This window comes from Marmota flaviventris, chromosome 16, assembly GCF_047511675.1.
Source record: "Marmota flaviventris isolate mMarFla1 chromosome 16, mMarFla1.hap1, whole genome shotgun sequence".
Taxonomy (NCBI): domain Eukaryota; kingdom Metazoa; phylum Chordata; class Mammalia; order Rodentia; family Sciuridae; genus Marmota; species Marmota flaviventris.
This window is the reverse complement of record NC_092513.1, coordinates 13,701,033-13,723,350: the sequence shown is the minus strand read 5'-3', so window position 1 is coordinate 13,723,350 and position 22,318 is coordinate 13,701,033. Positions and strand designations below refer to the sequence as shown.

General features: G+C 42.0%; 2 long non-coding RNA genes across 2 annotated transcripts in view; one reads left to right on the top strand and one right to left on the bottom strand.

Moving 5' to 3' along the window:
- Nucleotides 1–1,593: 1,593 nt before the first annotated feature.
- The window catches only part of LOC117794793 (uncharacterized), a 54,051-nt gene continuing 33,326 nt past the window's right edge, over nucleotides 1,594–22,318 (bottom strand). The window contains exons 2-3 of the long non-coding RNA XR_004618658.2: nucleotides 3,461–3,642; nucleotides 1,594–1,854 (exon numbers count right to left, since the gene is read on the bottom strand). This is a non-coding gene — a long non-coding RNA (uncharacterized lncRNA). The remainder of the gene's footprint in view (nucleotides 1,855–3,460; nucleotides 3,643–22,318) is intronic.
- Nucleotides 14,796–20,545, top strand: LOC114084184 (uncharacterized). The gene is made up of 2 exons (XR_011704775.1): nucleotides 14,796–15,439; nucleotides 18,761–20,545. It is a non-coding gene; the product is annotated as an uncharacterized lncRNA (long non-coding RNA).

Below are 22,318 nucleotides of genomic sequence, written 5' to 3'. Positions count from 1 at the left end.
AGTGCTCAACCACTGAGCTACAACCCCAGGCCCTCACTAAGGTTTTCAGGGCTTCACTAAGTTGCTGAGGCTGGCTTTGAACTTGAGATCGTCTCCTCAGCCTCCTGATCCACTGCTTCTTCTTAATGATGATCAACATTGGAAGATAGAAGGAATCAGAACTATGTTCCACTGCCCCACACGGCTGGCCTCCTGTGTCTGTGTCCATGTATGGCAGCTTCCCTCTGTCACTGGGGAGAGTTGTGCTTCCCTGTGCAAACATCCCGCCCCACTCAAACACTGCGATCCCAAGGCTGCCTGCTCTTCTGAACCGTTATTCCCGTGAGCAGGCATCATGCTGGCACAGTCCCCATCTCGACAGACCCTCCCGACTGCACCTTGCCTTTGACCTGCCGGCTCATTCTGTTTCTACGTCTCTGTACCGGGCTGTTTGCACCCCCTTGCCTCCCATTCTCTCCTGAACCCACTCACCCCTTTTGTCCTCACTGCAACTGTGAAAGTACTCTTGTCACAGTCATCAATAAGGTCCCCAATGCCAAAATCAGGTGGTATCCTGTGCATGGGTGGACAGTGGCCACAGCATCTGTGGCCAGTGGTGTCTCCACCAGACCCATCCTAGGAACGGGCATCTTCCTGTTCAGGAGCTTTTGTTGACACCTGGTTCTTCAACCCTCACAAGGTTGTTGGCACCCTCTCAATAATCCCATTTTGCCTTAAAATAGCTAGAGTTGGTTTCTGATGCTTGTAGTAACAACTGTTGAGCTGATGATTGATTCGCTGGAGAAGCTAGACTGACTTGATTGTGTGTGATGACTCATTTCTAAAACACAGATGGGGAGAGTTCCCTGGGCCCCTCACCACCAGGAGATATGTGTGTGTTGGGGGGGGGGGGAGGCTGGTGTTGTGCTTCTCTCAGCAGATGCTTAAATAATTGCATATTGTCATCATCTGGACCAAGCAGCCTCTCCTCCCAGTGCCGCTGCCCTTTGAGATGGCTTTCTCCCTTTAGGGTTGACCAGGATTCTCATTCTGTCCAGATTTGTCCATTTTAAAATGGAGTAAAAAATCCCAAACGGGCAAATGATGTGAACCTGAAGGAGTTTACAGGAGAGGAAATGCTAACGGCCAAAAGGCACATGCAAGCTGCGAAAACTCACCGTCTTCAGGGGCAGGCTCATGAAAACCCAGATTTGCAAATCCTTAAATCTGAGTTGATGAGGCAGCGAGGAAAGCAGCATTCTTGGAAAGTATGGGCAGAATCTCAAGAGGATAATGATGTGTGGACCTTTGGGCACAACTAAGCAGATATCCGGAAAAACTTGCACAAGATGGCATACAAGAATGTGGGCAGCGTGGGCACTTTTTTCATAAGGAAAATCTAGAAATTCTCCATCATCAGGAGAATGGATAAATGAATGGCATGAACCTACAAAGGAGTATCAGGGCACAGCAAAGATGAACAAATGTCAGCTATGTGTTCCACAAGAGTAAGGTTCACAGCCACCATGGGAGACAAAAAAGGCAGGTTGCTGAGGATGCACACAGGACCTTACATGGGTTAAAAATCTCAGGACACAATGCTGTATCATGGAATGGTAATGGAAATATATATATATTTAGGGATGGAATATATATATAGGAATGGAAATATATACACACACAAAGTTAAGTACACAGGAATGAATGGAAATAATGAACACTAAATTATGAGTAATTGTCTCTCCTGGGCACAGCACGTGAAGGTGAAAGAGGAGAATACCATGAGGAGTGAACAGAGGCTCACTATTCACATGTCTCGTTGTTTCATTGAATAAGCTGGGTCACGAATGCACCTTCTCTCATACCCAAACTATTCTGTAGATAAAAAAAAAAAAGAATGAAACAATGGATTAGGAAAGATAAATCAGCCAGAGAGGTTTATCCAGGTCACCGAGGAGTGGCGTGGGTTCTGTGAGTACTGGTTTTCCTAGAAGTGGCCTTGAGCTCCATCTAAGAGTTGGCCAACATTTCTACCAATAAATATTGCCCAGTTTCCTGGTTCAGAAATAATGAGTCTATTGATACTGCATGTCTTATACTCCATGATTTGTTGGAAGGCAGTATGAGCAGCTAACAATCAGCTTGGCTTATTTCATTTCTTCCCTTCCCGTCGCCTTCCTGTTATGGATGGGGTTTATTTAGGGAAAAAACAGGTAACTGCTTTCTGGCACTGATTCCTTGTCTCTGAGTCCTTGGTCTTGCTTTTGCCAGCAGTGGTAGAAAAAGTCCCAAACATTGGAATAAAAAGGGGATGTGGCTATTGTGGGCTTAGTGACGTGAATTATGGGGAAATTAGTTCCATATTTACCCCTTTCCAGGACAATTAAATAACTGACCTCCCTTTCCATGGAGAATTTTCTTCCATATACTGGGAGGCTCTAATACAAGCCTGTGACACCAGGAGGATATGGAAGGGACATGGGTAATAAACTAGCAGTCTTATCAAGAGCCTTCCAAACGCTCATGCCCTTCTACCCAGCAATTCTACTTTCAGGACACTAATTCAAAAGTGATCACTAAATATTATCAAATATTTGTGTCCCCCCCCAAATTGGAAAACAAAGTTCTCAAAAAAGGGGTCAAAAGGTATTTAAAAAACCCAACTAATGTATTATAATATCATTGAATATGTTGCATATAGTGGTTCTAAATGGCATGGAAAAATATGCATAGTAGCACTTAAATTATAAGAAACAAGATATGGCACTGTAATCTAAAATTAGCAACCCTATTCTAGAAATGTCTCTATCACCTATCAGTCTACATAGAAGAAAAACAGGAATGAAATATACAGAAACATTAACAGTATCTATCTCTGGATAAAGAAATTATGGCGGGCTGGGGATGTGGCTCAAGCGGTAGTGCGCTCGCGTGGCATGCGTGCGGCCCGGGTTCGATCCTCAGCACCACATACAAACAAAGATGTTGTGTCCGCTGATAACTGGAAAATTAATATTAAAAAAATTATCTCTCTCACTCTCTCTTTAAAAAAAAAGAAATTATGGCAATGAAAATACAAATGTTTTTACATTTTTTCCAAAGTTTTTATACAATGAGTATGTATTACTTTTAAAAACAGGGGTGGGGGGGGAATCATTAAAAGAAAAGCTCTCTGAGCTCCCCAGGGCAGGGCCTCAAGGGTGACCCACTCTAACACACCTGAGGGACAGAACACACTTAGTGTGTGGCCATGACTTTCTCAAGAGAAGAGTGTTTCTGAATCTGTGGGTGTCAGCACTCAGGTGTTCTGGATTCTCACCCACTCAAGGAGGGGGCGCCCCATAGGCCCACCCTCCCACTCTTCAGAACCTCAGTCTCCACGGTAGGTGAAAAGGCAGGTGCACCACCCAGGGCAGGAGACCTTCAGAACTCTCAGGATTGACCCTTGCTTCCCATTCCCCACCCCCTCAGATTTACTCACTTGGACACCAGGGCCCAGATCTCCACCACAGACGTCCGTTCATTGCACGTGAAGTTTTGGTATCTGTGAAGTGTCTAGGACATTGGAGGGAGAAATGTAGAGCAGGTGACCTCTGAGGCTAAGACTCCACAGTGGCTCCATGATGTTTTGTTCCTTTAGTTGAATACATTCTGGGTCACTTCCTGAAAGGAGGAGGACGGGGGTAAATTAGAGCATCCGCAATCTGGGGAAGGGGGAATGAAAGGGGGTAAAATGCAAGGAGGACACCTGGCCTTCCCTACAAGCTGGTCCTTCTCCTCTCCGAAGGGTGAGGGCAGGGGAGAGACTCAGTCTCATGCTCAGAGCTGAAGAGCCTGATAGACCTGGCAACTCACCTGCAGCCTCTCAATGAGGCTCACCTGGGTGAGTGGCTTGGGTTCCACCATCCCCATTCCCAGTTTCAGTGGTGAAGTCCTAATCCCCCAGCATCTCGGAATGTGACCTTATTTGGAGATACCTTGCAGGTGTAATTAGTTAAGATGATGTCACTCTGGAGTAGGATGGCCCCTAATCTAATGATTGGAGTCCTTATACAAAGAGGAAATTTGGACACAGACATGCCCACAGGGAGAGTGCTGTGTGAAGACTGGGAAGGGCCAGGGGACAGGCCTGGGACAGACCCTTCCCTGCAGCCTTTGAAGGAAGCAGGGTCCTGCCCACACAATAATGCAGACTTCTGACCTCCAGAACCTCGAGAGAGCACATTTCTGAGGTCCTAAACTATCCAGGTTGGAGTCGCTCATTATGTCAGCCCTGGGCCACAATGAGCCTGAACTGGTGAGAGGGGGCTTCTGAAGTCCCCACCCCCAAAAGTGCAGAACTGGCTCCCAGTGGCCAGTAGCCTCACAGAACTGGCCTCTGCTCCTTCCGGAGCACTGGAGGCCCATTTCAAAAGGGAGCCACCCACCCCGACCCCCAATGAAGAGGAAGGGTTAATTCAGAGTGTTCCATCATGCCAGGAGCCTTCTGCTTGGACACAGTTTATTTAAATTGTCTGATCCATTTTTATTACTCATGACACACCATTATACAAGTGACTCCTAAAATTGGATATAAAAAGAAGGTAGCATCATTTTTAATCCCTTTAATATAATATAATGAAGAAATTAATCATTTATTACAGCAGATGATTGAAAACCACTCAAAGAGGGGCTGGGGTTGTAGGTCAGTGGTAGAGTGCTTGCCTTGCATGCGTGAGGTACTGGGTTCGATCCTTAGCACCACAATAAAAATAAATAAAGGCATGCTGATCATCTACAACTACAAAAAAAAAAAAATTAAAAAAAAAAGAAAAAGAAAACCACTCGAAGATTTCTCTTCATCCTGAAACTTGGTAGTGGAAGGTGTTTCCTACAGGTTTGTGAAATTTTTGCATCTTATAAAGCTTTAGCAAAGGAAGCATCAGAAAATTTAAATGATAATGTTTTTGTGTTTGGGTGGGTCTCTCTCTCTCTCCTCCTCTTCCTTAAAAATAAAAGCTTCTTCACTGAAGAAGGCCTCAGAAGCTACTGAACACAGGGAATGCAGGCAAGGTTGCCTCCTGCGGATGTCAGCATTCTTGCAGTGTAAAAAAGAGAAGAAACTAATTACCCAGAAGAGATGGCTCAAGTTCTAATTCAGTACTCATATCTAACAATCATACTCTCGTTTCTACTGAGGGCCTCAAAGTATTTTGCAAAAGGAATTGAAACTTCACAATGACCCAAGAGACAGATATATTTTTGCTAAATTTGCGATACATAAATAAAGAGGGGGGCAAAGAAGACCGAGAAACAGTCAGTCCACTTAGATCAGCCAGTCTCCTGATCCACCAGCCCAGCCTAAGCATTGCAGTTGCTCAGTGCCTGTGTCTAAGAGTCAAGTAGTGTCACTCTGAGACTGTGCTAATCATTTTAAGACTTGTTCTTGTCTTTGTTTCAACCAAAACTTCCTGGTGCTGGTGAATCCACTCTGGCCTCTTCACTGCTCAGGCACAGCTCAGAGAAGCAGTTGAAACGGATGCCACTGTCACCAGCCACCACACTGCCTGCAGGACCACAGCCAAGCTGACATTGTGGCATGTGGCCACTGGTTGCTGAAATTGATGTCATCCACATTCTTTAGGAGGCTCCTGCTGCCATGCTGTATCACCAGGCTTCCTAAGGGCAAACTGGCATCTGCTCCCAGCAAACCCAGAACCCAAGAAAGCCAACAACAGGAAGGGGTTGGTTAAATCTACCAAAATAAAAAAAGAGTCTGTGGCCTTGGTGGCATATTATGGATTCAAATGGCAAAGCCCAGGAATGTTTCCAAAGAGTTTTTAATTCAAGGACAAATATTGATTCTCAGAGCCTGTCCCTTCAGTGTTGGAGCCTGAGAGAGGTTCCAATAAAGAATGTCCTATCCTGACATCCAATGCCATTCAGCAGGCAGCTCCTTGGTGGTTTTCAGCTGCAGTTGACAAGGGCGTGAAAACTGGATTGAAGACCCCAGAACAATCCACCAAGGCTGGGGTTGTTTTTGCCTGTGATCCCTTAAAGGTCTCTGTGGAGATGGGACAGTGGCGAGATTTGCTCTCCAGAGGCTCCTAACCTCATCCATTGTCCTCCTTGCCTCCCACGCTGGGATTTCTATGACCTGGAGACCTCCTCCCCTCCTTTTCATTCTGTCAACAAATTATTGGGTGTCTGCTGTGGGTCTCATCCCAAGCACAGTGAGAGACGGGGTTGTAGTCAATTCTGAAAAATGTCTTCTGTCCCCAAATCCACAGATTTTGTATGGGAGCAAGCCTCAGTTTTTAAAACCTATTCATTTCCTGAGTTTTAGAGAATGATAGCAAGAGATACCAACAGATACACTTTCCCACCAAACAGCTCTATTCTTTAAAAAAAAATTTATCAAAATGATTCAGTTTGTGAGTAATGAGGAATAGGACACCTCAGACAAAGGAGGAATGGATGTTTCCAGAAGCACTGACCAGCTAACAGCCTGATCCAGTATTATGTGTCTACCTAAGTCCTGACTTTCAACTTTTTAAAACATTTATTGGACACACAGCCCTATCTGGGAATGGGTATTCTTGTATTTTTTTTTTTTTAGTGTTTTATTGTTTTGAATATTTACAACAACAGAAATAATAATAAATCTTTAAAAATAATAAAAACTCCCATCCCCTAACAAACCAATCATTTCCTTTGAAATGTTTCCTACCAGTCTTGCTTTAAATATATGCATGTTTTATACATAATTGCACGACAGAGATGCAATTTGATTTTGTTTTACCTGAAGTCATAAAGCATTTGTGTTTCTGCACAAATTTCCACACTTATCAGTGTTTACTGACTCATTATATTCAACCTAGTAAATATATTACAATTCGCCTACCATTATTTGCTATTACAAATATTTACACTAAGGATTTTCATGTGTATGTGTTGGTTTTTCCTTTTTTGGAATATTTCCTTAGGAACATTCCTGGGATCAGGGCTCCTGGCCTAAAGGGTATTCGCGTTTTATTTGTTTTTAGTGAATTGAAGTAAGTTTTGTTTAAAAAATTTCACAATGGTGTTGGAGGTCATGGTTTTGTGTGTGTTGCAAAACCAAGGCTGGCAACCACTGCCTGGCCTTGAGTGCTCAAGCCACACCGCTGTTCTTTACGCACAGAGAAGCAGCCGGAAAGAGAGTTCCATTTGAAACAATACAGACATGGCATACAAATGACTAGACTTGAAAAATGATCTTTTGCCTTTCATTGATTTTTTTTTTTCTGCTGCTATAGAACATGTTATGAAAATGGAGTTTGCAGTTTTCATTTATCTGTGACTCATCAGAAAATCTTTTCAGCTACCTTCAGGGCTAGTGGTGAGCCTTATAATCACAGGAACTCAATAAATGTTTGTTGAATGGAATTGAAGGGAGATGAATTTTTATGGCTCCATTCCATTTTTCCATTTTTCTGATGGATATATAGCATGAGCAAGAAATAAACCGTTGTTGTCAGAAACACAGAGGTTTGGGGATTGTTTATTACAACAGCTGACCTAGACTTCCTAGACTGATGTACCTACCACCTGTCAAGGACTTTCTTTGAAAAATGGCTAAATGCACATAGGTATTTATAGTAGCATTATTTACAATTGCAAAGAAAAAGCAAATGCACTGGGAATCAAGAGAATAATGCTATTCTCAATTTATTATAAAATCATTAAAATTAATGTTGACTAAGACCTTGGAATTACATGGAATATTCTTATAATTTTAAAAGGGGGACAAAATCGCATATATGTACATCGTTCACTTTGCATTTAAAAAGCTATACTTACAAGGGAAAAAAAAGCAATGCAATAAAACAACAAGGCTGATAGCTTAAATTCGAGAGAATAGAGGTGAATATTCTCCTTTTTAAAATTTCCTTTATGTGTGTTTTGTGGTACTGGGGATTTAACCCAGGGAAGCTTTACTACTGAGCCACATACCCTGTCCTTTTCATTTTTTATTTTGAGACCGGATCTCACTAAATTGTCCAGGCTGACCTTGAACTTGTGCTCCTCTGCCTCATCCTCCCAAGTTGATGGGATTAGAGGCATGAACTACAGCACCTGGCTAAATTTCCTGTGTTTTTAAGAGTGCACATTGTTCTTACAATTAACAAAAATGTATTGTAAAAGACTATTTTCCTTGGTAACCTGTTTTTCCTATCTATTTATTTTCCCAGGAGCCAGTAGTGACTCATTCAATAAATATTTATGGAGCTCCTACTATGTGCTTCTTATGGTTGGTTGTACATGTGGTGGTCATAGCCATGAATAATGCAGATGAATGAATTTCTATTTTCATAAAGCTTACATTCTAATGGAATATTTTAAGTACAAAAATCTCCATAATAATAATTTGCTTAAATTATTTGAGAATTTGAGGGAGGAAAGAAAAGAGAAAAGGCATCTAAATTTCTTTTACCAGATGTTTAAAAATTTGGGTTATTCATTTTCTGTTTTAGTCAGTCATTTGCTAATTTTAAAAAAAATCTACAATCACTGTTAGAGTTGTGTCTATCTTATAGCTCGACTTATTAATAAGTGTTATTAAAATCTGGAAAATCAATGCCAATCAGAACTGCTGGATATTAACCATTGTTCTCACAAAGCAGTGAACACACAGACAAGTACAGTATGAGGCAGGTACACATTTACCGGAATCTATATTTCATAGAAACATTCTGCTTGGTTCTTTGAACCCAGAATTAAAAGCCAGATGCCAAATAACAGAAAGGTATGGTCCCACTAGGGCAGGAAATGTGGGTAGCAGAGCTTTCCTTTGTTGACTTAAAGTTGTCTAACTCCTTTCTCCAAAGTCAGCCAGGTACATAGATCTGAAGAACCTTGTTTGTTTGTTTTCCCTTTAAAAAAAGTATGAGACACTTAGAAATTAAAAAAAGGAAAAAGAATGAGTGGGACACTCAATCTGGTTTTTAATAACCTTTATTATTTTACTGATTATAAAAATAATGTATGTTCTTTGTAGAAAATATGAATAATGTAGACAATTAAGAAGAATATAAAGCTCATCTGTAATCCTGCACACAAAGCTAATGCCTGCTATTGTGGTGGTGAGAGCCTCTGCAGTCTTTCCTCTGGAGTGGGGGTTGGCACACTCTGAGTACAGGGCAGATGGTACAGACATTAGGCTTTGCAGGCCCTCTCCCTCTCTCTCCATTGCGTGACTCCACATGGGCAAGCAGTGTGAGAATAGCCATAAACAATACCCAGGTGGAATGTGACTCCATTGCAATAAAACTGCATTTACAGAAACAGCCTGATTTGGGCCCATCCATAGTTTGCTGAACACTGTTCTAGAATGCTCAGTTTAGAGAAAGACAGCATAGACTTGCTCATTTGTATTTCCCCATTCCCTCCTAGTCATTTCCTTTGCCATGAGCCTAGCCACAGGATTCTATTACTGTCCACCATGTCCATCAGTCAATGAGCGTTCATTGACAGTCAAGTACTTAGAAGCCAGAGAGGGGCATATGAGCCCACAGAGTCCCTGCCCTCATAGGGTTATAGGCAGTCAGCAAAGGATTACAAATGTATGAGTAGTGGCAAGTGTGCCCAGGAGAACTTTAGGATGCCCTGGAATGTGGAACAGGAAGACCTCATTCAATTAGTGGGAAAGGTTTCCTAGGCAGGGTCAAGTGAGGGGAAATCTGAATGATGAGCAGGGTTCAACAGGGCCCAGCAGAGGAAGGAGAACATGCCAAGGACAGGGGACAGAAAACATGAAGGCTGAGCTGTGGCACAGTTCAGACAGTCTGAGTTGCTGAAGGAGGCGCACGTGACCAGATCACAGAGATGCCAGGCAGGAGGAGCAGGAAGGAGCCAGAGGTACCCAAAGCATTTTAGACTTGATCCTCCGTGCAGTGAGCAGCCACTGAAGAGTTTTCAGCAGGAAAGTAACTAAACCAGCATTATTTTAATGTCTCTGGACTCAGTGCCCCACCCTTCCCAGGTTCTAGGAAACCTTCTTTCCCTCTGTTCTACGCATTCCTTGCTGAAGAAGTTTTGACAATCCTCATCTTCTCATGGCTCTGCTAAGACACCTTTAATAGCACCAGATGGAGACAAAGTGCAGTCCAGACTCCTAGTCCTGGTATTTAGAGCCACCTGCGTCTCCAGACCCTCCTCCTTACCTTCTTCCCCTTCACACTTGGTCATTAGCTACTCCCTCTTTTCCCATCTTCAGCCTGAGAGCTGTTTTCTCCACTTAGAATGTCTTTACCGCCTCAGTCAATTTGGGATGCAATAACCCAAAGGCTGGTGGCTTATGAATGACAGAAATGTATTTCTCAGGCCTAGAGTATGAGAAATCTAGGATCAAGTCACTTGCAGATTCAATGCCCGCAGGCCAACTTATTGGTTCATAAACGGCCATCTTTTTACTGTGACCCTACATTGCAGAAAGGGCACAAGAATCCTCTTTTATAAGGGCTATCTCAAAGTCCTTCCCTAATCACCAAAGGCCTCACCTCTAAATTCCATCACACGGGGGTTTACATTTTCACATATGAATATATGAATCAGAGGGACATAGTCCACCATATTACTCTAAATTCCGTGATCTAGGCCCACAACATACATTGTACATGGGTCAGGTTCAGCTACTAAGTGTGGAGTGAAAAACCTTATCACAAGAAGCAACTTAAACTTCTGGAATGTGCCACCTTCCCTCCTTCCACCCGCATCATTGTATGTCTTGTACTATTGTCATTTGTGCTTTTATTTCATATGCGTCCCTTGATGGCATGAAGGAAAGGGACCACATCCCTTTACTAACAATAACAAGCAAGCACTGCTATTTGTTGAGAAGTTTAATTGAGGGCAGCTGCAATGTTAAGATTTTACAGATACAACCTTATTTGGTGCTCTCGGCAACACAGACAGCTTGTGATAACAGTGTTGCTGTCTTACAGGTGAAGGTTGAGTTACTTGCCCAATGCCATACAGCTCGTAAAGGATGATGCTAGGATTTGAACCCAGAGGTGCTTGACGCTGAGGCCTGTGCTCTTCTCCTTCTTTGCTTAGAATTGACAGTAAGTCCTGGTTGGTAAACAGAACGAGAAGAGAAGGACTCATCAGATGTGCCCACAGAAGGATTTGGCCAAAAGCTTGACCTTCTCTCATATTTCCTGCTTAGCAGTTTCCTACCTGGCAGGGACTAATGAGTTTCTTTGTGAGGAAAACAGAGACTTACAGAACAAGATCTATCAACGTTAAGGTCGCCACTGGGTTTAGCAAATGATTTCAGATAACAATATTTTTTAGGGTATGTTCCAATTTCATTACTTATCTGAGCTTCAGAATTAATTGGCAACTTTAACAACTAAGGAGAAGGTAAACAGAACCTCATCATTACATTCCCTGACACCGGAGAAGAAAAATAGAACTGGTTAAAATTTGTATTTTTTTTCTAAAACTTTAATTAAAAAAAAAAAGCCTAAAAGTATAAGCTCAGCTTTCATAACAAAATACCATAGACTTGGTGGTTTAGATACCAGACATTCATTTCTCACAGTTCCAGAATCTGGGGAGACCAAGATCAAGGTGCCTGAAAATTGGGTTCCTGGTGATGGTCCCTCTTCTTGGATGCAGACAGCCATCTTTTTATTATGCCCTCACATGGAGAGAAACATCTGATCTTTCTCCTCTTTCAAGGATATTGATCCTTTGGGGCTGGGGTTGTAGCTCAGTGGTAGAGCACTTGCCTAGCATGTGTGAGGCACTGGGTTTGTTTCCCATCACCACACATTAAATAAATAAAAGTCTGTTAGAGTCTGTAAACAAGTCAAAATAACACCTGGCATTTTGCCAGAGAAATGTTAGAGTTCATAAACAAGTCTGGATGGTGCCTGGCAAAATGCCAGAGGGAGTGGTTTGAGAAGTAACAAAAGCGAGCTATTAAGTGTGGAGATTCCTTATTGGTTGACTGATGTATCTAGTTTATGCTAATTAGATAAGCTGTGTGGAATGTATAAATACTGCTCCTGTCCTTCAATAAACGGCTCCTACTCCTGCTGTATCAATCAACACAAGTCGTTCGTCACCCCCCGGTTATTTTGCCCAGCCAGCCGGGCTGCGGCAGATGGTGGCCCGTACCGGGAGCCCCGGGACACTCGGGGGTAAGTGACGAAAAAAAGCTGCCCGTCCATAGATAGGAAGGGAGCAAATCTGCTCGTCCCTAGACAGATAGGACGAGAGGAAAAATGACCATTTCCAGAAAATGGAGAAGATTGATACAGTATGTTTGTGTCTTGTTTTGTCTCAGTGTATTGTATTGTCTTTATGATGAAAATATGGAAGGGGTGAGAAGTAAATTACTAAGGGAAGAAGGCACCCCAGTGGAACCAAGAATAGTTAGGGCATGTGTTGATAGAAGCCCAGGAACTCTAGTCAGAAAGAAACAGAAAGTTCAGAAGAAGAAAGATTATCAGAGGAGGAAGGATTATCAGGAAAAAAGTTGCAGCAAAAGGCTATTACTAAATACTTTTCGTTACCGGAGGGTGCGTGAAGCGGAGAGGCGGCTGCCAAGTGTGCAAGCCGGTCACAGCGCAGCAAGGATTTTCCAAGAGGCGGGGGCGACTGGCCCTTCCCTGCCTCCTGGCCGGGGAGCCCAAACCCAAATCTAGACCTGACCTGGAGGCACAGTCTCGCAGGCTCTTGCTCCCTGTGCCCAGTAGCAGTTTGAGTCCGGGACCCTCCCCAGGGCGATCTGGGGCTACCCGGATGCTACAGCCAGCAGAAGACGCTACCAGCGTCCCTGATGTTTGCTCATTTTCAATGCCAATAACTAAGCTACAATGGTTCTCCCATACCTGGAAGCTAATGAGTAATGAGCACTATTAAGGCTTATTTCAAATGCAAAAAAACCTTGAGATAATGTGCTAAATTGTTCAGAAGGTTGTTTTCTTAGTAGAATGCTACAGGATTTTCTTTAGCCATCCGGAGTTCCTGCCTTCGTTCCAGTGCCAGTGAAGACGAAGGTGGAAGAATTTCCAGTGTTGCTGAGAACCAGACGAGATTTCGGCTGAGAAACGGATGAGACTTCGGATCAAGCTAGCTGCCTGCAGAACTTACCTGGACTGTGATTTAAGCTAGCTGCCTGCAGAACTTACCTGGACTGTGATTTAAGCTAGCTGCCTGCAGAACTTACCTGGACTGTGATTTAAACTAGCTGCCTGCAGAACTTACCTGGACTGTGATTTACCTGGACTGTGAGTTAATCTATTGAGACACTGCTTTATCTGGACTGAGACAACAAACGGTAATCTACAACAAATTGTAACTCGGTATGTTTGCTAACGCTGTCATTGCTGGTATAATTTTTCCAAGGGCTTCTTGCATGGAGCCATCAATTGGCTTGGTATTGTGGCATTTTGTATCCTCCCTTTCTGTTTGTAGCAGGTTATTTATGGTGTTTCTGTAAAAACCACTATGGTCGTTATTTAAATTAAACAAAAGGGGGAAATGTTAGAGTCTGTAAACAAGTCAAAATAACACCTGGCATTTTGCCAGAGAAATGTTAGAGTTCATAAACAAGTCTGGATGGTGCCTGGCAAAATGCCAGAGGGAGTGGTTTGAGAAGTAACAAAAGCGAGCTATTAAGTGTGGAGATTCCTTATTGGTTGACTGATGTATCTAGTTTATGCTAATTAGATAAGCTGTGTGGAATGTATAAATACTGCTCCTGTCCTTCAATAAACGGCTCCTACTCCTGCTGTATCAATCAACACAAGTCGTTCGTCACCCCCCGGTTATTTTGCCCAGCCAGCCGGGCTGCGGCAAAAGTCCATCAACAACTAAACAAATATTTGGAAGAAATAAAAAAAGAAGATTAACCCCTTGATGAGGCCCCCACTCTCCTGACCCCATGTAACCCAAATTATCTTTCTAAGTCCCCACTTCCAAACACCGTCATCTTGGGGGTTAGAATTCCAACACGAATTTGGAGTGGGGGATACTAACATTCAGCCCATACTGTATGGCAATTGGTTACAAATACTTTTATAAATAATATTTAGCAAAGTATGTTGAATTTATTTTTTAAGAAAAAGGAAAAAGAAGTTTTATTGCTTTGCTGGCAAAGGAGAAACCCAGGGGAATCCCTTCCCAGAGGCTGATTCTCAGATGTTGAGATTTTAAATATAGAAAGATGGAAAATACAAGTTCCTGTATCTTGGCACCCCCCACCACCACACAGAGGGTCAGGGTGTTCATGTATGCAGTGTTTTCCTAAGATATTTATTTTGGCAGCATTCAACTTGGGAAGTGAGAACGGGAACAAACCTGAAGTCAACAATGCTTCTTAGGGGAAATGCTTTTAAACAGAAAATGAAAGAATGTAAAATGTTACGCGGTGAAAGCAGCACACTCCCTCCCCTGCCCCTGCACACACTTATTTCATGAAGAGAGAATGAGGGAAAATGAAGAAAGAGAAACAAGACTAGGGAACAAGGAGGGATGCAGAGAGAAGGCAAAGGGAGTAGAAAGTAGGTATAAACAAAAGAGCCAGAAGTAGAGGGGGAAGAGAAGGAGAAATGGAAATACATCAAGAGGTTGGGGAGGAGGACAGAAAGAGAGAGACACACAGGGAAAGAGAGCTTCCACACATTCTGAAGGGAGGGCCAGATGATCTGCCCATAGACTGCCTTGGCCGAAGGGAAACTCAAGTGGAACCGATTCAGAGGGCTTTGGGTGAGATGACAACTAATTTGCCAAATTCAGGTCCTGGACACCAGTGTACAGGCTTAGGTGATGTTTGTTCTTTATATATTGAAGGACCTCAAGGACCCAGGCCCCACATTAGGAAATCCAGCCCCTATGCCTTGAAGCTGCAGGATGCTTTCTTACCCAAACCCCATGTCAAAGCCCCACCAGCTGCCCATAGCATTTCAAGTGTTGCACAAAGTTACCACAAGATGTTCTATGTAGATAACCCTAACAGGCCCCCTACCACAAAATGTTCCTTTCAGACAGCCCTACCAGCTAAACTTGAGAACTAAGTTTAAAAACAGGAACCAAGAAGGGCAAGGTGTAACTTTAGGGTTTTTCCAAGAACAAAAAGTCGAAAAACAAGTTTACCCACTAGGTGACCCCCCTGCTGGATTCAGAGGAACCAATAGAAGGGCTGTTGCTGTGCTAAGCTAAGAACTAACCCACTTGCACCCTATAAAAGATCTGTATCCCAAAGCCCGGTGTGCCAGTTCACCGAAGCTCCGGCTGAGGTTTCGCTGAGCACCCGCAGGCGCCTGTGTATCAATAAACTTGCCTCTTGCTTTTTGCAGCCAGTGTCTCGTGTGGTTCGTTCTGGGTTTGGGATCTGTGGATCTTTCATTTTGGAGGTTCCACCGAGATTCCCGATCCCGGTTCCGATCCCGATCCCTATCCGGAGAACACTCGACATCACTGGGAGGTAAGCTGGCCAGCTCGAGCTGTCTATGTCTAACCTGTTGTCCTATTGGCTATCTGTTCTCTGTTTCGCGCAGCGTCTGAAAGACTAGGCATAGTCATTGGTATTCCGATTCTGAAGTAATTCTGTGATCACTCAGCTTTCTGAGGCAGGCGGGGAAGGAGTTGACGAACTCAGACTTCACCCCTGCCACCCTGGGAGACGTCCCAGGGATCAGAGGGGTCCATTTCTTTGGGGCCCCCGGTGTTTCCGAGGGATACACCGTTTTTGTAGGCGACGGAGAAGCAGTTTCTCCCAGGCCATCTGATTCTTTCGGTTTGTGCCGAAGCCGCGCAGCGTTCTTTGTGTTTTGTGTCCTGTCTGATTCGTATCTGTACTTTAGAGATGAGAACCAAATTTTCAGTCACAAATTTTGACACTCTCAAAGGGACTTTTAAGGAGTCCCCACTCTGCTTTCTTGGGGAAGCCTAGCACTCGAAACAACTGCAAGCAGAGGATAAACTTTTTGGGAGCTGGCTACTAAAAAGTTAAAAAAAACAAAAAAAAATGCCTAATGCCTAAGGTCAAACCAAACTGGAGGAACTAATCCTATGGATAAAAGATAGGATTAAGGGACTCCCAGCAGCTGCCAGAGCCATTTAGCTCTGGGGAGTTCCCTGGGTCCTTATCTACATCTTAAGGATTACACCACCTCTGTTTACTTAAAAAGAAGGAACACTGAATGCAGTAAAGCCAGTCACACTGAGACCCTTGATTTTACACCTATAGTTCTAAAGCATTGCACTATCTTGCAGTTAAAAGTTGGGTTTAAGCAATTGTTTAGTTTGATTTCAGATAGTTCATGCTAGAAAACTTAAATACTTGGAATAAAAAAAAAATTAAAGAGTTTCAATTTTGAACTGGGTAACCTGAAAAAAAAAAACAATTTAATTAAAACGTTGGTCTGGCTCATAAAAATGACATTAGATAATTAAATAGCAATAGTCTTAAAAATTTTCAAAGCTTAATTTCAGATATATATGATAATATGTAAATAAATTTAATGTAACTCAATGCTACTTTAGAAACTTCAGAACAAGCAAAGTGGCTTAAAGGTACTAAAAAATTTCTTCTGATGGTAGAGATTCTATTTCCAGTTTTATGTGAACAAGTTTTTCTAATGTAAAAAGATATAAAATTTTAAATTTTAAAAATTGCTTCTTAAATTTGTATCATAATTTCCAACATCTAAACCTGAAAATATAACTTAATGTAAACAAAAAAAAAAAGTTTATATAATTATGGTGTTATTAATGTGTTCATATCTTCCAGGTATACAAGCCTGTAAGGTAAAAGCTTCGAAAGAACCTTATATCAAGCTGGTATTCTAAAGTTATATGGTAATTAAAAAAAAAAAAAATGTAAAGGTTTTATTGCAAAACACAAAAGTACATCACTACTTTTCTATAAGAGGTTAAAAGCTTTCAGCCTTTAATTCATGTTTTAGGTGTAATATTATGTTGTGTTAGCTAATGTTCATGTAAACTTGAACAACAATTTATGTAAACTTTATAAAATGATCAGCTTCAGAACTATAGTAATTGAGATTTATAAAGAGCCCTGCCTTACTTGAGATAAAGCTCTATCCCATCTCACTACATGTGAAAATGGCTATAAAAAAGTAAGCCAGATTTCAGTACAGTTAAAGTTGTGTCCAAAAATAGGTTTGTGCCAAGATTACTAGGATCTCAAACAGAAAATTATGATGTATAACCCTACTAGAATTCAAGGTAGCTATTATATAAGCTAAATATGTTTTTACCCTAGTTAGTTTTGTTTTGTAGTTTACTTATAGATGGTTTAAAAATTGCCTATTAATATTTTAAAGAGGTATTACTTTAAGAACATAACCTGGGCCAACATAAGATAAGGAGTTATCACCTACAGGATAGAAAAATAAACATTAAAGCCCAGTGCTCTTAATATAAGGCTGTTAACTTATTTGCTGGATGTTTAAGATCAAGTTTTAAAATTAGTTAAATTAAAAAGGCCAAGAAAACCAATATTCGGCTCTTGCCCTCTGAGTCAGTCTGAATCAGGGAATAGGGAACTTCTCCAAAGGGCTCAGCAACTCTAGGCCACATAACCTCCTGAGCAAGGAGATTAATGAGACCAGTGGAGAACAGGAAGCCAATCGGTGCATTTGCTGTAAAGAGGAGGATCATTAAAAAAGGGAGACATCCCTGATGCTTCTGAGGGAAGCCATATGGTCAAGCAAGGCCTGGACCCATCCTAGCGCAAATGGCACTAGCAGAACTGAAAAGCTGCTATGAAGTTCCCGAGGACTCCCAGGATAACTCAGCTGACTATAAACAATAGGTAAAAATAAAAGTCAGTTTGACTTGCTTCATCTTAAACACTTAGCAAAGACAGTAAAAGCCAAAGCACAGCTGTTCCTGGACATCTTAAATAATAATAATAATTAAATGTAACTTCCATAAATAAGTAGACTGGAGGCTACAAGAGAGATTCTTAGACAGAAATGCCTGATAACTGTCAAAGGGACTACTAGAATAGTTTTAGTCTAAGGCTTTTATTTCTAGCCAACGCAGGTAGACTTGATGTTTGCTAATATGGTTATCCAGTCCTAAGTAGCAGAATTAAAAATTTCTCTATTAGACACAGAGAAGAAACAAAAGGTTCTCTTGGAAGCTCGCAAAAATGTGCCAGGGGATGACGGGCGCCCCACCCAACTCGCAAATTTGATTAATGAAGCTTTTCCTTTAACCCGGCCAAACTGGGACTATGCGACTGAAGCAGGTAGGAACCACCTACGTCTCTATTGCCAGTTACTCATAGCGGGTCTCCATGGAGCAGGGTGATGGCCCACTAATTTGGCTCAGGTAAGACAGACTATCCAGGGGTCAGAGGAAACTCCGACAGCCTTCTTAGAGAGATTAAAAGAGGCTTATCGGGGGTTTACTCCCTTTGATCCTGATAGTGAGGACCAAAAAAAAAAAAAAAAACATTTAATAGGCCTGCCTTCGTCTCCCAGGTAAGTCAGATGGTGGCCAATACATTGGAAATTACATTGTGCTTATAGACCCCAAAGTTCAGGACAGATAAAAAAAGATAAATAGAACCATCAAGGAGACTTTAACTAAATTAATGCTTGAAACTGGCACTAAAGACTGGGTACAACTCCTACCTTTAGCCTTGTATCGGGCCCGAAACACCCCAGGCCCACATGGACTAACCCCATTTGAAATCCTGTACGGTGCCCCACCTCCCGCTGTTAACTTTTATGAAACTGAAACCTATGCCTCCCTCACCCCATCTATGCAGACTCATTTGCATGCTTTGCAATTGGTCCAGAACGAGGTCTGGAAGCCTCTAGCCGCAGCATACAAAGAGGAACTTAAAACCCCCTTGCTGCCACATCCCTTCAAAGTTGGAGACACTGTCTGGGTACACAGGCACCAGAGCAAGAACCTCGAATCGCGGTGGAAAGGACCCTACACCATTCTGCTGACCACTCCCACTGCAGTCAAAGTGGACGGCATCACCGCTTGGATCCACGCCTCCCACATGAAAGCTGCACATCCACAGGAGTCCACAGGCACCTCTCCGGATCCAGAATGAAAGTTGCAACGCACTCAAAATCCACTAAAGATAAGACTCACACGCTGTTGATTTTCCTTGCTTTGTGCTTTGTATTTCCCCTAACGGTTGCTAACCAAACTGTGAGCCAGACATGGCAAATATTATCGGGGACAGGAGATATAATTTAAAACCAGACATCCACAAAATACCCCCTTTGGGCTTGGTAACCTGCTCTAAGGCCTGATCTTTGTTACCTGCTGGCTAAGGCAAAGGACTTTGATGACCCCAGTGAGGCAGAAGCATGCGTCTACAGTGGACGCTGCACCTGCGTAGAACATCCCACAGGGTGTAAAGCAGCTCTAAGGGAGACACCCTTCTACATATGCCCTAGGGATGAAAAAAACCCAGTCACAGGTACAAAAATGTGGACAACATGAAAGTTACTATTGTAAATCTTGGGGATATAAAACTACGAGGGATATATGATGGAAGCCAGGTTCATCTGGGGATTTAATACAAGTAAAAAAAAAAAAAAAAGGGACAAGAGCCCCCACTATCTTCCGCAGCATACATCGACTCCTGTAGGAACCTAAAATGGTACGGGGCAGGGCCATGCTCCACGTTTGCCTGCAACCCCTTAAACATTACCTTTACTCAGGCAGGCAAGGCATCAAAGGAATGGATAAAAAAAAAAAAAAAAACAATGGGGCCTAAAAATGTACTTCAAAAATGCCTACGACCCTGGGGTCCTATTCAAAATTAGGCTAACTACTATATTATCTACTGTAGCTGGCCCCTTGATTATATTACTGTTAATTTTAACCTTTGGACCTTGTATATTCAACAAATTAATGCAATTTATAAAAAGAAGACTGTCTGTAATCCAAACTATGGTCCTCGCGCAGCAATCTCAAGTACTCCCACAGCACCCTGAGCCATCAGCTGAGCAAGTGCCGGACTCTGAGCAGGTAGATCAATGGATATAAGATTATATCCCGGATAAAGAAAAGGGGGAAATGAAGGACCTCAAGGACCCAGGCCCCACATTAGGAAATCCAGCCCCTATGCCTTGAAGCTGCAGGATGCTTTCTTACCCAAACCCCATGTCAAAGCCCCACCAGCTGCCCATAGCATTTCAAGTGTTGCACAAAGTTACCACAAGATGTTCTATGTAGATAACCCTAACAGGCCCCCTACCACAAAATGTTCCTTTCAGACAGCCCTACCAGCTAAACTTGAGAACTAAGTTTAAAAACAGGAACCAAGAAGGGCAAGGTGTAACTTTAGGGTTTTTCCAAGAACAAAAAGTCGAAAAACAAGTTTACCCACTAGGTGACCCCCCTGCTGGATTCAGAGGAACCAATAGAAGGGCTGTTGCTGTGCTAAGCTAAGAACTAACCCACTTGCACCCTATAAAAGATCTGTATCCCAAAGCCCGGTGTGCCAGTTCACCGAAGCTCCGGCTGAGGTTTCGCTGAGCACCCGCAGGCGCCTGTGTATCAATAAACTTGCCTCTTGCTTTTTGCAGCCAGTGTCTCGTGTGGTTCGTTCTGGGTTTGGGATCTGTGGATCTTTCAATATAAATATATATATTTATAGATGTGTAACATATGGAAAAGTACCCAAATCATAAATACACAACTAAATGGATACAAGATGGAACCACTACCCAGAACAGGGAATAGAACATCCTAATGCCCCAAGTCTTGCAATTCATTCTCTCCTTTTTCTCTTCCCTGTTAGGACCTCTCTGAAGGGAACCACTATCCTCACTTCCGCCCTACAGAGTAGTGTTACTTGTTTTTGAATACTTTATATTTAGCTTACATATAAATTTAATGCAATGGTACGGTAGATACTCTTTGGCGTCTGGGTTCTTATGCTCAATATTACGCTTGTGAGATAGTCAGTGTTACTGTGAGTGGCAATAGTTTGTCTTTAGTGGTGTCACAAATTTCTTTTGAATGAATGAACACATTTATCCCTTTCACTGTTGATGGATACTTGGGGTTGTTTCTAATTTATGGCGATTATGAATAATGCTGCCTTGGCCTTTCTGGAACATGTATTTTTAGTATACACATGTATGCAATTATGTTGAATATGGGCCTGGAAATGAAAAGGCTGTCATGGAATCTGTTTATTTTTAACTGTAGCAGAAACTGTCCATTTTCCAAAGTAGTTGTACTGACGTGGAGTCCTTATGGTATGTGAGCATTTCAGTTGTTGGATACCGTCACCAACTTGTGGTATTGTCAGTGGTTGGGTTTGGTTTCTATTTAGCCATTCTTATAGGTATGATATGGTATCACTGATGGTTTTAGTTAGCATTTCCATGACAGACTTAGGAGGTTAGTCATCCATTCATATGCTTATTAGTCATTTGCCCATTTTAAAATTGAGTTTTCTGTATTGTCTATTGATTTGTAGTTCTTTATATAGTCTGGAAATGAGAATATGCTTTGTTAAAAAAAGGCAAGCTTGCTATGTAGCTTGTCTCTTCTTCTTCTGGGATGAACTGAAGTACTTGGCTTTAGAATACAGTCTTACCTTGATGGTCAATGTTTTGTTTTCTATTTGTAAAATCTCTGCCTACTCTACAGTCATAGGAGTTCCTACTATATTCTCTGGAAGTCTTATTGTTTTACCCTTTATATTCATATTTTAAATCTACCTGGAATTGATTATTGTATGTCGTGTAAATTAGGAATCGAGATTCATTTTTTCCCCGATGGATCCAATTTATCTACCATCCTTTATTAAAAACGATAGCATTTTCCCACTATCTTACTGAGTCACCTTTGCCATGAATCATAAATACACCATGAGGCCATTTCTAGACTCTGCATTCCACGTCTCTAATCTGTCTTTGCACCAATAGTGTTAATTGGTCTAGATTTAAAATAGGCCTGGATAGTTAAAGTCCCCAAACGATTGTTTTATTCAAGATGGTCTTGGCAACTCTTGACCCTTTGATTTTCTTTTTTCTTTAAATATTTTTAGTTGTAGATGGACACAATACCTTTATCTTATTTAATTTTTAAAAATGTTTTTAGTTGTCAGCGGACTTTATTTATTTATATGTAGTGCTGGGAATGGAACCCAGTGCCTCACATCTGCTAGGCAAGTGTGCTACCATTGAGCTATATAGCCCTAGGCCCAACTCTTTGATTTTTTTTATAAATTCCAAAAGCAGCATGTCAATCCAATAGGATTTTCCATGAGATTGCATTGACATCTTTATAATATTGTTTTCTACTTCATAAACATGATTTATACTTCTGTGTAGTTAACTCTTTT